Genomic DNA, 18,160 nt, shown 5'->3' with positions numbered 1-18,160 from the left:
CCTGGGATATCCTGAGCCTGGGATGTCCAGGCCGCAGTGAGCCAAGATTGCATCACTGCACTTTAACCTGGGCGACAGAGCAAGACCCTGTCTCAAAAAACAAAAACAAGGGTGGGCACCCAGGTGGCTCATGCCTGTAATCTCAGCACTTTGGGAGGCCGAGGTGGGTGGATCACCTGAGGTCAGGAGTTCAAGACCAGCCTGGCCAACATGGTGAAACCCCATCTCTACTAGAAATACAAAAAATTAGCCAGGTGTGGTGGCGTATGCCTGTAGTCCCAGCTACTCGGGTGGCTGAGGCAGGAGAATTGCTTGAACCCAGGAGGCGGAGGTTGCAGTGAGCCGAGATCACGCCATGCACTCCAGCCTGGGCAACAGAGTGAGACTCTGTGTCAAAAAACAATAAAAACAAAAACAAAAATCCAGCCCATCATTTTATTAGAGCTGGTACAACAGTTACTACTATGACAGTCCTTCAGAATTGTTATCACCTTGCTTACTCTGTATTTTACAGTTCAGAGGTTCTTAACGAATATTTTTTGTGCCAAGGGCCTCTTTGGCAATCTTATGAAGCCTATGAATCCTGCCTCAGAATAATGATTCTAATAATGATTCATGATTGTATGAAGTAAGCTACATAGGATTAAGAAGGAAACGTTACATTGAAAAGCCATTAACAAATACTAAATACAAATTAGTGATAAGTAATATGTGTGCTTCTTACATTAATATGTGTGTTTCTCATGTTGGAGAATAAGCATTAGGAGTAAATACACTGTATATCATAATTTTAAATAGATGTTGTGTGCAAAAATTGTAATACGAAAATACCCATGGTTTCTATTAATGACAAATTCATAGGTTTTCTAATACTACTGTAGTTTGTTACTTATATTCTTGATTGAAGGAATTGTTAATTTTTGTGTAGAGGTTAGTGAAAAGGTTCCCATCCATATTCACAGATCCCTGAATTCTCTATGGACCCCCATATCAAGAACCTCAGTTAGTGAAAATTCAGCTAGACCTTTCTCCATCATACTTCAGTAAGTGTAGTTTTTCACATTCTATATGACTAATCTTAAAGAAGTAGTTACAGGCCGGGCATGGTGGCTCATGCCTGTAATCCTAGCACTTTGGGAGGCCAAGGCCGGTGGATTGAGGTCAGGAGTTTGAGACCAGCCTGGCCAACATGGTGAAACCCCGTCTTTACTCAAAATACAAAAATCAGCCAGGCATGGTAGCACCTGCCTGTTATCCCAGCTACTCGGGAGGCTGAGGCACGAGAATCATTTGAACCTGGAAGGTTGCAGTGAGCGAAGATCTCACCACTGTACCCCAGCCTGGGCAACAGAGCTAGACTCTGTCTCTCAAAAAAAAAAAAAAAAAGGTATCCTAGTGGCGTAGGCTAGAAATTTTGTGAAATAGGTTTGAAGAAGTCTCTATTTGCTGGTCCATAATAACAGAAACCCCATCTCTACTAGAAACACAAAAAATTAGCCAGGTGTGGTGGCGTGTGCCTGTAGTCCCAAATTTTGTGGAGAAAGAGAGTAGAAAATAAGTGTTAAGCCTTGGCGAGTGCCTGCCTTCAAAGAACATGAAATAAATATGTAAAAAACAAGTATCAGGGCTGGGCACATGGTGGCACACGCCTGTAATTCCAGCACTTTGGGTGGCCGAGGTGGGTGGATCACTTGAGGCCAGGAGTTCAAGACCAGCCTGGCCCACATGGCGAAATCCCATCTCTACTAAAAATACAAGCCGGGCATGGTTGTGCGCACCTGTAATCCCAGCTACCCAGGAGGCTGAAGCACGAGAACCGCTTGAGCCCGGGAGGCGGAGGTTGCCATGAGCTTAGATCATGTCACTGCACTCCAGCCTAGGTGATAGAGCAGGACATTGTCTCAAAAAAAACCGCCCTCCCAAAACGCAAATATCAGTATGAGACACCAAAATTTTAAGAAGAGAAATGCCATCATTGCCATAGGAAGGATAAGAATAGTAGTGCTCTGGTAATTGTGTTCTGAAAACAAGAAAAAGGTAGAGACTTGCAGAAAGGCACCAGCTGTTTTGCAGTTCCATCAGCAGTATAAGCTGTATGGTGGTAAGTTTCAGCCTGATCTAGAAAGAGCCTAGAATGATGTCCCCGAATCCCAGTGTTTGCCCAGCAACTGACACTGACTACAAATTGAATGTCAGGTCTGTTGAAGTTTGATTAACAGCAAAAACAGCATTAACAATCATTTTAAAGGGGACATAGTGGGGAACCTGACTTTCGTTTTTGTTTCCTTTGTTGTGGTGGTACTTGATTCTTTTGATGTGATCTGGCCCTGATGCCATGTTTTAGAGGTTCTCAAAAGCTGCACTGCCAGAGTCAGTGGATTAAGCCCCACATTTTTTTTACTCATTTGCTGCTTTGTCCAAGTCACCAAGTTTCTCTAGTCTTTATTTCCCTTCTTTCATAAAATTAGGGAGTTGAGCTCATTCAAGTCATTTCACAAACCCTTTAGTCTGGGCTCAGATTTTCTATCCTTTGTCATCCCCTTTCTCCGTTTTTTTCTCCCAGCAACTTTAGACATGTAGTAGTGAAAGTCTTCAGAATCAGAATGGAGTTACTAATGTTAAGGAAACCCAGGGAAGCTGTGTACAGAGCCAGGGAAGGCTGTGAAGAGAGTGTTCTCACACGTATGCCTGATAATGAAAGAGATTACAAAGACCATATCCTTACACAAAGGCCATCACCACCTTACACAAAATAATACTTCTGCAAGGACATCTGCCCAGCAACTGCCTGTTCAGCCTCCAGCTAGTGTCACCTTTGTTATTGATCTTTGTAGCTAAGGATATTTATTTCAAAACTGTCATATAAACCTTGTTTTTTCTTTAAAAACCTTTGTCTTCCTTTACCTCCCTGAATATGTATGGCATAGTTTACTGTGTCATGCATATTCCTATTGCAATGCTCTGTTCTGAAATAAACATCTTTTCTTTGTGATCCTCTCTCTGTTATGTAGGTTGAAAGTAAAAATTCAAAGTCGTTTAGTGATTTGACCTTTGATTTATATAAACATTCCCTTTTTATATGCTTTGTGAAACTGGAAGCTGTAATAATTAATGGCATACTTAGTTAAAAAAATTTATATGATATGCACATACTGCATTTGGTCCTAATAATGATCTCAACATTTCATTTACAATTAGCTTATTCCACAGTATTAAGAAAACATAGGTTTCTTCCTATTTTGTATAAATCAGCCTTTAAAATAAAACAAACCAGCTTATGCAAAATTATTTACAAAGATACCTGGCCTTGTCATTTGTCATTTGAAAATAATTATGGGACCTGCTTTTTAAATTTATTGAGGGGGATCTCTTTCTGCTGTAAAATTTTACTTCTTTCTGAAGTAAAATTGTATTTTAAAAAATGATATAATGAAAGGCCAGGCACAGTGGTTCATGCCTGTAATCCCAGCACTTTGGAGGCTGAGGCGGGTAGATCACCTGAGGTGTCAGGAGTTCGAGATCAGCCTGGTCAACGTGGCAAAACCCTGTCTCTACTAAAAATACAAAAATTAGCCGGGCGTGGTGGCACATGCCTGTAATCTCAGCTACTTGGGAGGCTGAGGCACAAGAATCACTTGACTTGGGAGGCAGAGGTTGCAGTGAGCCAAGATCGTGCCACTGTACTCCAGCCTGGGCGACAGAGTGAGACTCCAAAAAAAAAAGAAAGGCAAAATAAAAATGTATATTCAGTTATAATTACCACCTCCTTGGCAACATGGCAACATCAGAATGTAAATGAATGACCTCTGCTGGACTCTTTTTAGCACTGTAAGAGATACTGATTTATTAATGTAGAAAATTATTCAAGTACATATCTTTAAAATTGTATTACCAAGAGAAGAAAAATACGCTTTTGTATTCTGTTTGGTTACGATAAGCCTGGAGGAGATACATTTAAGAGAATGATTTTAATTTTAGTTCAGTTAAATTAAGTTCAAGAACCAGGAAAACATTTGTGCCTTTTGTAATTTCACTTGTATTAAATTCCGTTAGTGTACAAGGCTCAAACAGAAAGACCTGACAAACTTGAAAACTATTTAAGAACATTTCTTAACATCCATCTTCTTTTCCTAATAAGCATACATTTTTCTTTTTTAAATTTATTTTACTTTTAGCTTCTGCATCCAACCGTCCATAACATACTTACTACTTTTCTTAAAAAAGTTTTTTCCAGTGATATTTTTTTTCTAACTTAGAAGTTTTAGTACTAATTTCTTTTAGGAACACTTGAAATTTTTCTTAATTGTTTTTGGATGAATTGTATGTGCCACAATAAGTGTTCATTTATTAACTTAACATTAGCACTAACGTCATGCAAAGCCCTCTGCAGGGTGCTTTGGAAACAGAAGTTAAGATCACAGGGAAAAAAGTTTCCACTGCCCTTGGTTCTTTAGCCTATAATGTTTAACAAGGTCTTTGTGATGAGTATTCCCTTAAAAAAAAACAAAAAAAAACAACTTAAAAAAAATTTTTAGATGGGGACCAGGCACAGTGGCTCACACCTGTTATTCCAGCACCTTGGGAGGCCGAGGTGGATGGATCACCTGGTCAGGAGCTCAAGACCAGCCTGGCCAACATGGCGAAACCCCATCTCTACTAAAAATACAAAAATCAGCCAGGCATGTTGGCAAATGCCTGTAATTTCAGCTACTTGGGAGGCTGAGGCAGGAGAATCACTTGAACCCAAGAGGCAGAGGTTGCAGTGAGCCAAGATTGCTCCACTGCACTCCAGCCTGGGCGACAAGAGTGAAACTCTGTCTCAAAAAATAAAAATTTAGATGGAGTTTCGCTATGTTGCCCAGTCTGGTCTCGAACTCCTGGGCTCAAGCAATCCTCCCACCTCCACCTCCCAAACTGCTAGGATTATAGGCATTAGCCGCCCACCATGCCTGTCCCTACCTAGAAAATCACTTATAAACTCTACTCAGAAGCTAAATTCTTGGCTGGCATTAAGGAGATGTCTTGTTTGTAACTTTGCAAATGTGAACATACGTAATCTGATGGGTAACTGTCTTTTGACCTCATTTGACTGTTGTTTTAAGATACTTCATATATTTAATGGTTTGTTAAGTAGCACAGGGATTGTGTTTAGTTTATTTCTAGGAGGCCAGAGAATTTAAACCAAGGAGGAGAAATTAACAAATGGGTGAATTTCAGTTTAATACAAGGATTGTATGGTTTTCGAGGGTAGAATTCATGTCTTAATTGTGCTTATTCAGTCATTGTCTTAAGTTTCTACAAATTTTTCTAAAAATTGACCAAAGTCTAAAATTTAAGTCATGTAGAGTATTTAAGCAGTGGTGAGATGGCTACTTGGTGTGGATATGTTGTAGAATAGATTCATACTAAGGTTAAATAGTCAAGGGTGAGTCTTCCATTTGACCGTGAACGGTCCCTTCCTGGTCTGAGATTCTCTTATTTATTGGTAATGGGATATAAAGCCATTCTGCCTGTTGTCTTTCACTCTTCACAGTGACTGTAGTGTTGAGAAGAGCCCCTAGTCAACCCCAGAAATTAAGGGATACTTAATTTCGGAGAATACCTTATCTTTTAACTCAAATTATGAGAGAAAGCAGAACAATTTTTAAGAATCTCTTATCCATTTCAGTCATAGTGAGATGACTAGGAATGACACTTTACTTCTATATGCCAAATTCTGGCAGATTTCCTTTCAATTGTAGGCCTCCTGTTTCCCGCACTTTCTCCTTTTCCTGTGAAATCTCCGAGGAGAAGAAAGAATGATGGACAGTTTATCCTTTCACTGCCACAAGGCCTGTTTACTTGGCAGTAGGTCCTTAAGTTCCTTGCTTTTTTGCTGCTGTTTGGTGACTGGAAGAGGCACCAGAGACTCTCACTCTGGGGAGGTGGGTGGCATGTTTATAAGAAATGGATGAGAATGTCTCTGTAGCCCTTAGTTATTCTCTGTGCAGAAACAGAAAACTAAAATTGCTACTTCTGAAGATGGCTGTTGGTCATCAGGATTTTTAAGGATTTGAACTCTCATTGCGATAATGCATAAGAACATGGGAAACACCATTGAAGATTAGCTCAGAGGTGGTAAAGAGTATTGTGGGAAAATATCATTGCTGTCCAGGCCAGCTTTAATGTTTTAGCAGTAAACCTTTGCTTGTTAACCTTGTCCTTGATTTTCTTGATGTTTATAGAGCTTGTATTTGAATTATCCCTTCGTAGGTAAGACTAAGGGATTATTCCATAAAGTTAGTCCCTGATTTATTAAGTTGCACTTTGTTTCATTTGACCTAAACCTACTCTTTTTATGGGATGCCCTTAGTTTAGGTATTCTCTTTTTGGATAAATAAGCTGCTTTTTACTTGAATTGTTCATTCATTAGTTTGACAAATATTTATTGAGTACTGGCTATGTGACAGAATGTCTGTTAGAGGCTGGAGTTTCAAAAACGAAACAGAGGTAGACTTCTTAGATGTTTGGAAGAGCTTTCCTATAAAACTCACTGAGTAATTGACACATTGTATTGTTTATAAATGGTTCTAAATAATAGGAAAAGTCTATGTATAAAAATAGGCTTGACAGCAAAACCAGACGGGAACAGAGAAAAAAATTACAGGTCAGTCTTACAAAATAATCCAAGGTGAAATGTTAGCAAAACCAAATCTAGGAATATATTTTTTTAAATGACCAAATAAACCAGGCACAGTGGCTCACGCCTGTAATTGTAGCACCTTGGGAGGCTGAGGTAGGAGGTTTGCTTGAGCCTAGGTGTTCAAGACCAGCCTGGGCAACAGAGCAAGACCCTGTTTCAAATTTATTCATTCACCCTCATTCATTTATTCATAAATAAATAAATAAATAAATAACCAACCCAACTAGACTTGATCTCAGGAATGCAAGAATGGTTTAGCAACAGAAAATGAATTTATGTAATCTGTCATATTCATAGATTAAATGACAAAATGATTGAAATTACAGAGATGGCAATTATATATTTAATGCAAAATCAAATCAAAATCCCATCAGATTTTTTCTGTAGAATTTAACAATCACATGAGTGAATAAAAGGGCAAGAATAAGGCAATTTTGAAGAATTATTATTTAAACAGTAAGCACAGACCGTGAAGAAAAGATGAAAAACTGGACTGTTATATGACAAACAACACCATAAACAAAGTTAAGATATGTTAGAGCCTAGGAGAAAGTATCTGCCTTGTATATAAGCATTAAAAGGTTGGTATCCAGAATTTCTAAAGCTGCCAGGTATGATGGCTCATGCCTATAATCCCAGCACTTTAGGAGGCCAGGGTTGGGGAGGATTGCTTAAGGCCATGAATTTGAGACCAGTCTGGGCAACACGATGAGATCCTGTCTCTACAAAAAAAACAAGCAACAGCAATATTCCCCCTACCCACCCCCGCCCCCCCCACACACAAATTAGCCGAGCATGATGACACGGGCATGTAGTCCCAGCTACTCAGGAGGCAGAGGTGGGAGGATCGATTGAGCCAGGGTGGTCGAGGTCTCAGTGAGCCGTGAGCACACCACCACACTCCAAGCCTGGGCGACAGAGCAAGACCCTGTCTCAAAAAAATAAATTAATTAAAAAAAATATATATATATATATTTCTAAAACTCAGTTTGAAAAAAGAAAGAGTGGTATGACAGTTGAAGTTAGGAAAACTTACCACTCTGGATATTTCAAACAATTTAATATAGAAGATTGGTTACAAAGATACTAGAAAAGCTGGAAGAGCAAAAGGAGCAAGGGAGAGAACAGAGTAGCAAAAATAAAATAAATTGTGATGCTGCTTTTACCAGAGACAAGCTGCTGCCACCACTAGGCTGGAACCTACAGGCTGCATCTGTCCCTAATTAGGGTATTGGATACTGTTCACACTGCTCCTACAACAACTGCTAGCCTGTTCTAATCAGTAACTTCTCTCTTCCTCCTGTCTTCTCACCTTCCAGTTCCTCCTAACAGGAACCCAGCTGGCAAAGATGTCTGGGAAATGTCATTTGCATTCTCAGCCCCAGCAGTGCAGGAAAGGTAGGAGTGGGGCTGTGAAACAACAGAAAAATAAGGACCATAGGTGGCAAAGGAAATGCATATACACTTCACAGATGGCCCATAAACATATAATACAAAGAGGTGCACATTTTTACTGATAAGAAACTACAAATTTAAACATCAGTGAGACATTTCAGACTCTAAAAATTAAACTTGAGGTTTTGGAGGACAAGAAATAGGAAATCTTTCTACCTGTGGAACAGAATTGATGGAAGTACTTGGGAGAGCAATATAGCACCATGTAGTAAAGTTACAGTTGCCTTTTCATTTTCAGATAGCTGTCTTATAGGACTCTTGTACATGAGCTTAAGTATATGTAGTGTATGTATGTAGGTGTAAAGCATAACTGTTAATATTTAAAAGTGGAAAATAATCTCGTCAGTCAGTAGAGAAATGAATAAACTGGTTTCTTTGAATAATCAAATAGTATGTAATAGCTAAAATTTTAAATTTAAATTTAAAATTTAAAATTTAATTTAAAAATTAATAATTTTTAAAAACCATTGAGTGAGAAAATCCAGTTTTCAAAGAATATGCACAGTATATCATGTATGCAAGTTGAAAAGCAGAACAATACTGTATTGTTTATGATGAATATATACCTTTGGAGTAAAAAATCTTAAAATATGTTTGGCAAGGAAACCATGCTGGAAAAAAAAAGGCCTAGTGTGATGGCTCATGCCTATAATCCCAACACTTGGAGTCTGATGTGGAAGGATCGGTTGAGGCCAGGAGTTCAAGTCCAGCCTGGACAACATAGCGAGAACCCATCTCGATCTAATAATTTTTTAAAAAAGATACTAATTATCTTCAGTGAGAGAGGAGGGGAGGGGAGGAAAGTTGATTGAAAGAGGTTGGGAGGTCAACTGCACACACAAAAAAGTAGCCCATCTGAAGCAACTATTGCCAGATTGTTATAGTTTTAATCTGGGTGACAGACTGTGAATAGTATTTTTTTATACTTTATGTTGGAATTACTTCCTAATTTAAATAAATAGCAAACAAGAAAGAATTAAGAATCAGCCCCTCTGGGAAGCTTTTATTTACTTTACCAAGACTGGGTTAGGTATTCCTTTTTCTATGTGTTCAGAATGCCCTTTGCTTTTTTCTTTGTGAAAGCATACCCACACTTGCTTGTCTGGTCTCTTCTACTTGTCTGTGAATTCCTCAGCACCAGATATTCAGTATTCATCATAGCCATTGGCAGACAGGTGCTAAGTAAATGTTGTTTGATTTAAAACAACTACCACCACTGATACTGTAAAAGCTAAATATATAGAAGTATCTGAGGCTTATATAATGATACATTTTAAAAAACTGATCATCCATGCATTGTAGCATGTGTATTAGAAAGAGGTAGGCACCTGAATTCCATTCTAAGCTTTTTTGTTGGGCATCTTTCAGTGAGACATACGTGTTGTTCTCTGAGCATCAATGGCTTTACATTTTAAAACATTTAAAATTACTGATTCATACAAGAGTGTGCATACTTCATTTGTAAATTGTGAAGCCTAAAAATAAACCTCCCACGAATCCACCACTAATTGAGGAACTAGAATAATTCTCAGGTCTTTAAAGTTGCCCAATCCTATGATTGTCTCCCCCTATATAAATAAGCAGTATCTTTAATATGGTGTTTGATGTAATGGTATTATATTGTGTACAGTTTTCTGATAGCATTATAGTTCTCTTATATTTATTGTATGTAGCTGGAGTTAATTTGTTTGCACAGTATTATAGTTCATTATGTGAATATTGCACATGAACCTCAGAAGGAATGTCAGATTAATTTCCCAAACTTGTCATAGTAGTTTACACTTCCACCCAATTGTGCCCATTGCTCTTGCGTTTTACATCAGCCTAGTGTAATTTTGAAATATATAATGAAATGAAACTTTTCTAAAATAAAATATTTCCAGAAGTAATCATTGAAACTATTGGCGTATATTTATTTTACAGCATGATATATAAAGAAAGCCATAGTTAAAAGCAGAATGCTACTCCACAAAAAAAAAAAAGTCTGACAATTTTGGTAATTAAATGTGACAGTGGACTTGTATGACCAGGCTTTTCTTTTGAGTTGTTGACATGAAATAAAATTTATTTTGCATTCATAGATTTTAAAATAATGTTTGCAAAATGAATTCAGAATACTATATTTGTCTAATGATAACGTATTTTCAAGAGAAACTTTCATAGTAAGTCCTTATAAAATAGGTCATTTTGAGTTGTTTTGCATATTTCCATCATATTCCATTCCAGAAACTTCTGTATTACTTGCCTTGAGCCTTTGTACTAGCCCTTCTCATACTCTTTGTCTGTACTCGATGCAAACCATTGTAGCAGAATGTGTTTCTGTGCTTTCATGGTCTAAATATGTGGCTCTGACAGTAATTTGAATTGGTGGTTAAACTATTCTTTTTCCTACCTCCTGTAATACAGGTTTTTTTTTTTAACATTTAATGGCTGGAATCCTGGAAGAGTGCCAGTAATCTTTGAATCAGATTCAAAGATACCATGACAATCTGATCTAATACTACTTTATTGTGTTTCACTTCCATGTAAGGAACAGTATTGGTCTCCTAATTTATTATATCCATTGCACATGGCCCAACAGAAATAGGTGAAATAAGATTTTTCATTCTATAATATGAAGTCTAAGTGTATCCATCCACTAGATGTCAGCATTAGGCAAGATGGAGTGGAATGGATGTAGAATAATAGCCAGAAGCTCAGTAAGAGATTTAGTCTAACAAGTAAACTGACTTGTATAAAGTCACACATTTTATGATAGAGTCAGGACCAGAAATCAAGTCTCCCAATTTTTATTCCATTATTATATCACATTTCTTTAAGTCAAGTGACTTAACTGTATGTAATTTAGTAGCTAAAATTAAAATATATGGATCTTAACATTTGCTAGGGCTTCATGGGGAGATTTTAGTACTAGTATGTTGATATTAACGCTGGCATCCAGGAATACCTGAATCCTGTTGTACTAATCTCTCTGTCTCTTCTTTTACATTTCACAAAAGATGGAGAATCAAAGCATCACTTTATTAATAGCTAAACTAGTACTTGATAGCACTGAGTTAGATAGTGTTCGTAAGGTTAAGGATTAAGCTGTTCTCTAGAACTTCCCTGATATCAGTCAAATTCCAACCAGGAAAGCAGAAATCATTTTAAAACGAGGGATTTTAATGTATGTATTTAGTTCACAAGTGTTGGAAACCTGAGCCAAAAGAGATTGCTGAGGTAACTTAGATATTAATAGAAACCACAAGAAGCAGCAGTTACTTTTAGGGCTGAGGGAACAAAAGAGAAAGATGGATTTGGGAGAATTTGGGAGCCTGAAGGAAGAACCCCATAGGCCTGGAGTCTCAGACCTTTGAAGGGGGCCAGATAATGCACTGCTGCTGGGAGTTCCACAAGAAGCTAGAGCTTGGAGCCCTAGCTGTCTTACTGCTGGAAGAAATTATGACAGGACTTGAAAGGTCCCTTTGTTTTTCTTCTTCCCACCTTTTCATTTCCTTTTGGTGACATTGCTTGCTTTCTCTTCTCTTCTCTTCTTTTATTTTTTCTTTTTTTAATTTTATTTTTTTTGGTACGGTCTCACTCTGTTGAAGAGTGTAGAGTGCAGTGGTGCGGTCTTGACTCACTGCAACCTCCGCCTCCCACGTTCAAAAGATTCTCATGCCACAGCCTCCTGAGTAGTTGGGACTACAGGTACGTGCCACCACGCCTGGCTAATTTTTGTATTTTTAGTAGAGACGGAGTTTTGCCATGTTGGCCAGGCTGGTCTCAAACTCCTGACCTCAAGTAATCTCCCCACTTTGGCCTCCCAAAGTGCTGGGATTACAGGTGTGAGCCACCGCGCCTGGCCTGCTGTCAAGTGATGGTACAGTTTCTTAGAAGCAGTTCAATAAGCAGACTTTGGGCAATGTTTGATGAGGGTGGTGCCTTGAATATTTTCAGAAGGGTTACTGAGATTATTGATATGATTTGTGTCTAAAAAACAGTGTACATACCTTAATTTAAAAATACTTTATTGATAAAAAATGCTGACAGTTATCTGAGCCTTCATTCAGCAGTTCTTAACCTTTTTGCTAGTGGAGGGTCTTGCCTGGATGTTAATGGCTTCAGACTGATCAAGGTAGTAGCTGCTGAAGGTTAGGTGGCTGTGCAATTTTCTTAAAATAAGACAAAAACGAAGTTTGCCACATCAGTTGACATTTCCATGAAAGATTTCTCTGTAGCATATGATACTGTTGGGTAACATTTCACCCACAGTACAACTTTCAAAATTGGAGGCAGTACTTTAAGACCTTGCCAGTGCTTATCAGCTGTGTTCATGTGATACTCATTTTAACAGTCTAAATAACATCTTCACCAGAGTAGATTTCATCTCAAGAAACCATTTTCGGCTAGGAGTAATGGCTCGCACCTGTAATCCTAGCACTTTGGGAGGCCAAGGTGGATGGATTGCCTGAGCTCAGGAGTTTGAGACCAGCCTGGGCATTATGGTGAAACCCTATCTCTACTAAAATACAAAAAATCAACTGACTGTGATGGCTTGCGCCTGTAGTCTCAGCTACTCAGTAGGTTGAGGCATGAGAATTGCTTGAACCCGAGAGCTGAGGTTGCAGTGAGCCAAGATGACAAAGTGAAACTCTTGTCTCAAAAAAAAAAAAAAAAAAAGGAAAGGAAAGAAACCATTTTCTTTGCTTATCCATAAGAAGCAACTCCTCATCCACTCAAGTTTTTATCGTAAGATTGCAGCTATTCAGTCACATCTTAAAGGCCCTTCTAAGATGAACTTCTACTCTAGTTCTGTTGGTATTTCCACCACATCTGCCATTTCTCCAGTGAAGTCTTGAACCCCCCTCACAGTCATCTGTGAGAGTTAGAATCAACTTCTTTCAAACTCCTATTGATGTTTGACCCCTTCCCATGAATCACAAAAGTTCTTAATGGTATCTAGAATGGTGAATCCTTTCCAGAAGGCTTTCAATTTACTTTCTCAGATCCATCAGAAGAATCCATATCTATGACAGGTTTAGCTTTAAGAAATGTATTTCTTAAATAATAAGACTTAAGAGCCAGAATTACTTTGTGATCCATGAGCTGCAGAGTGGATATTGTGTTAGCAGCATGAAAACAACATTAATCTCCTTACACATTTCCATTAGAGTTCTTGGGTGACTAGGTGTATTGTCAGTGAGCAGTAATTTATTGAAACGAATATTTTTTTTCTGAGGAATAGGTCTCAGTAGTGGGCTTAGAATATTGGGTACACCATGCTGTAAACAGATGTGCTGTCATCTAGGCTTTGTTGTACCATTTAGAGAGCACAGGCAGAGTGGATGTAGTATAATTCTTAAGGGTCCTAGGATTTTATTTTCATTTTTATTTTGAGACAGAGTCTCGCTCTGTTGCCCATGGAGTGCAGTGGTGTGATCTTGGCTCACTGCAACCTCTGCCTCCTAGTTCAAGCAGTTCTCCTGCCTCAGCCTCCTGAGTAGCTGGGATAACAGGCGCCTGCCACCCTGCCCAGCTAATTTTTGTATTTTTAGTAGAGATGGGGTTTCACCATGTTGGCTAGGCTGGTCTCAAACTCCTGACCTCAGGTGATCCACCCACCTTGGCCTCCCAAAGTGCTAGGATTACAGGCATGAGCCACTGTGCTCGGCCTGTCTGTTTTTAATCATGTATTTTTTCAGCAAATACTTATGAATACCAGCCACATCCCAGGCATTGTTCTAAGTGCTCAGGATAGAGTAGTGTACAAAACAAAACCCCTGCCTACTCAGAGGAAGACAGAGTAAATAGGTAAGAGTAATAGGAATGTGTGTTAGATGGTACGAACCATCAATTTGGGAAGGGGATAGAGAAGAGGATGGAAGGGGCATTTATAGATGGGTAGGTAGCTGAAGGATTCTCTCTGAAGAGGTGAGGCCTTACTGAGCAGCAGAAACTGCAAGCAGGCTTTTGTGGTTAGATGTGCATGTGTGCAGTGGAGAGTGAAGGGAGATGAGGCCAGAGTGTGTTGGGGCAGATTATGTAAGATTTTGTGGGACCTCTGTTTTAGTCTGTTCTCGCATTGCTATGAAGAACTACCTGAGACTGGGTAATTTCTAAAGAAAAGAGATTTGATTGGCTCATGGTTCTGCAAGCTGTACAGGAAGCATGGCTGGGAAGGTCTCAGGAAACCTTGAATGGCAGAAGGCGAAGAGGAAGGTGGCACGTCTTACATGGCCAGAGCAGGAGGAAGAGAGATGGGGAGGTGCCCCACCCTTTAAAAGAACCAGATCTCATGAGAACTCACTATCACAACAGCGGCAAGGGAGAAGTCCACTCCCATGATCCAGTCTCCTCCCAGCAGGCTCCTTCTCCAACACTAGGGATTACAACGCGACATGAGATTTGGGCAGGGACACAAATTCAAACCATATCATTCTGTTCCTGGCCCCTCCCAAATCTCATGACCTTCTCACATTGCAAAATATAGTCAACCCTTCTCAGCAGTCCCCCAAGTCTTAACTCACTTCAGCATTAACTCAGAAGTCCACAGTCCAAAGTCTCACCTGAGGTGAGACAAGTCCCTTCCACCTATGAGTCTTTAACATCAAAATGAAGTTAGTTACTTCCAAGATACAATGAGGGTATGGGCATTGTTTAAATACTCCCCTTCCAAAAGGGCAGAATAGGCCAAAACAAAGGGGCTTTAAGCCTTATACACATCTGAAACCTAGCAGGGCAGTTGTTCAGTCTTAAAGCTCCAAAATAATCTCCTTTGACTCCATGTCTCACATCCAGGCCACACTGATGTAAGGGGTGGGCTCCTAAGGCCTTGTGCAGCTCTGCCTCTCTTGCTCTGCAGGGCTTACCTCCCATGGCTGATCTCAAGGGCTGGCATTGAGTGTCTGTGGCTTTTCCAGGTGCATGGTGCAAGCTGTTGGTGGATCTACCATTCCGGGGTCTGGAGCATGGTGGCCCCCTTCTCGCAGCTACGCTAGGCAGTGCCTCAGTGAGGACTCCAACCCTACATTTCCCCAGTGCACTGCCCTAGTAGAGGTTCTCCATGAGGGCTCTGCCCCTGCAGTGTACCTTCTGCCTGAACATCCAGGCATGTCCATACATCCTCTGAAATCTAGGCAGAGACTCCCAAGCCTCAACATTCTTGCTGTCTGCACACCTGCAGGCCTAACACCCATGGAAGCTGCCAAGGCTTATGGCTTGCCTGAACAGCAGCTTGAGACATAATCTAGGACCCTTTTAGCTGTGGCTGGAGCTGGAGTGGCTGGGATGCAGGGAGCAGTGTCCCCAGGGCAGCCAGGCCCTGGGCCTGGCCTGTGAAACCATTCTACCCCCCTAGACCTCTGAGTCTGTGGTGGGAGGAGCTGCCACAAAGGTCTCTGAGATGCCTTCGAGGCATTTTCCCCATTGTCTTTGATTTGTCATTGAATTTGGGCAGAGACACAAATTCAAATCGTATCAACCTGGTAAAGAATTTGGATTTTATTATGGGTGTGTTAGTGAGTCATTGCATGGCTTTGAGCAGAGAAAGGATGATTTATATGTTTAAAAGAGTATTTTGCCTCTTATATGTGGAAGAGATTGTAGGAGGAGGCTGGATTGGAAACAGGGAGACCAGCAACCTTAGCAAGAAGTGAGGGTAGCAAGAAGTAGGGAGGTGTGGCAGTGGGGGAGGTGAGACGTGCTGTCCTTCAAGCTAATGATAAAAGTGTGTTGAGGAGGATGAGGGGAGTGTCAGGGCAGATGCTCCTGACAGGCAAGGTAAGGTGTAAGGGCTGAGTATTGACACTGGAGTTAGCAACGTGGAAGTTACCTGATGGCCTTCCCAGTGCAGTTTTGGTGGTGTGGGATGGGGATAAAAGCCACATTGCAGTGGGTTTAATAGAGAATGAAAGGAGAGAAATAAAAGATGCTGAGTGTTAGATTATTCCTTTTAAGGAATTTTGCTGCAAAGAGAAGCAAGGGAATAGATAGGGTGGGAGCTGGTGAGGGAAATAGAATCAAGGTACATTTCTGTTTATGTTTTAAGATGGAAGAAATAAATGTATGTATGCCAAACAGAAGGGTACTGAAAAAGAAAAACTGAAGTAGGAAGGAAACTCAAGATAATGTATTGTTCAGAATGTAAAATTTTGAAGAAAGTGTTTTCAGGAAGGCGTGGGTGATAACTGGGTCAAGAGCTGCTAGTTCAGTAAGTTGAAGTGTGAGAATTGTCCTTTAGATTTAGCCAAATGCAAGTTTTGGTGACTTTGACAGGGACAGCTTCATTGTAGTGGGCATAAAAGCGAAACTGGAATGAGTTGAAAGAATAGGAGTTTGAAAGGTGGAGAGAAACATCTGCAGACAGTTCATTTGACAAGCCTTGCTATAAAGAGGACAGGAAAGATGATGTTGTAGTAGAGGGCACATGAAGTCCTTGAGGAGACAAAAGCAGGTGGGAGAAGTAGTGCCCCAGAGGAAAGGTTGTCCTTCAGGAAACAGGTACAGAGGGTGGGTGTATGGTTACTGAAGAGAGGGTGGTAGAAAAGATAGATGCTTCTGTGTTTTGTGTGTGAAAGATACAGTGAGGTCATTTCCCGCAAGTGAGAATGGAGGATGGGTTGTTGGGTTTTTGTGGTTTTCTTCTTCTTCTTCTTCTTTTGAAGAGATCATGAGAAAGGTAAGAATTTTTTTTAATGTGTGGAATAATCACCTGGGAAAGTGGGAGAGGAGATTGAGTGAGGTATCAAAACTGAGGGTGCACTTCAGGTTGGTGGTCATATGTTAAAAGCAGCAGCTTTCAACAACAGGCAGTTTTGCCTCCCAGGGGGCATTTGATAATGTCTGGAGGCGTTATTGGTTGTCACAGCTGCGAGCAGGGGTGATAAGAGGTATCTGGTGGGCAGAGGCCCAGAATACTGCTAAACAACCTACAAGGCACTAGACAGTCCCCCACAGCAAAGAATTGTACAGTTCAAATGTTAGTATTGCTGAGTTTAAGAAACCCTGATTTAAAATGAAGCTGCTTAGTGTGTTTGTTACTTTTCTTTCTTCCCCCTCCTTCTCACTGGCCACTCACAAATCTTTAATACGTTTATAAGCTGGATGTGAGGAAAACTGATACTAAACAATTAAGAGAAATTCAGATTGTGATAAATATGCTTAAGAAATAAGTTGGGTGAAGAGGTAGGTAGAAGATTATCACTAGAAGTTGCAACCGGTGCAACTCCTTTGAGGAGGTTGGCAGAGAAAAGCCTCTTCAAAGAGATGCCTTTTGAGATGAGCCCTGAAGGATGGAAAGAAGCCAGTCGTGGGAAAATCTTTGGGACTAGCATTCTAGGAAGAGGAGACAAAATTAAAAAGTACCTTGAGGAGGAAAAAGTAAGTGAAGTAACAGCATCTCTTAGGAAGTTTCTAGAAAGATAGAGGAAATATTATAGTAATTGTAGGGTATAGTTGTTTCTATTGGCTATTATTCTGTAAGGAAACTTCTTTTCAAATGTTTTATGGGAAAATGGTCTAATGTATTTAAGTGCCTTTTGTTAGCTTAAAAATACATTCCACAGACTACCGGCCAGGAAGGGCGTGTTGCTTTCCAGATAAGTTGTCAACGTGGAAACAAATGTCTAATGTAAGGGCTCATGGTAAAAAAACTCCACCAGAAGTAGGACAACTCCTGAGGTAAACCATGTCTGGTTTCTGTGTATTAAATTTGTGTTAAATTTATTTTTAACTTATTTAGTAAATACAATATTTAGTTTAAATCGAAGGATTACAATAAAAATAATTTGGAAGAAGATTCTTTAGCTTTTCCCTTCTAAATTCAGATAGTAAGACTTAGTTTATTATTCTAAATGATAATATTTGTTACCTCTAAAATATATCAATAGTGTTTTGGGTCTGCTTTATATAGTCTGCTTTAAAATCTTAAATCTGGCCGGGCCTGGTGGCTCACGCCTGTAATCCCAGCACTTTGGGAGGCCGAGGCGGGTAGATCACCTGAGGTTGGGAGTTTGAGACCAGCCAGACCAAGATGGAGAAACC

General features: G+C 39.9%; 1 protein-coding gene across 13 annotated transcripts in view; it reads left to right on the top strand.

Annotated features, from left to right (window-relative positions):
• CYRIB (CYFIP related Rac1 interactor B) overlaps window positions 1-18,160 on the top strand; it is a 176,736-nt gene that overhangs the window by 115,511 nt on the left and 43,065 nt on the right. For 2 of the 13 annotated variants that reach the window (XM_063669073.1, XM_063669072.1), the window contains exon 4: window positions 963-1,043. The exons of the other annotated variants lie outside the window; for them this stretch is intronic. The gene's annotated coding sequence lies outside the window, so the exon portion shown is untranslated. The remainder of the gene's footprint in view (window positions 1-962; window positions 1,044-18,160) is intronic. 13 annotated transcript variants of the gene reach the window in all.

The sequence above is a fragment of the Pongo pygmaeus genome, chromosome 7 (assembly GCF_028885625.2).
Source record: "Pongo pygmaeus isolate AG05252 chromosome 7, NHGRI_mPonPyg2-v2.0_pri, whole genome shotgun sequence".
NCBI classification, from domain to species: domain Eukaryota; kingdom Metazoa; phylum Chordata; class Mammalia; order Primates; family Hominidae; genus Pongo; species Pongo pygmaeus.
Note: the sequence above shows the minus strand (reverse complement) of the source record. Positions and strands in the feature narration are given on the sequence as shown.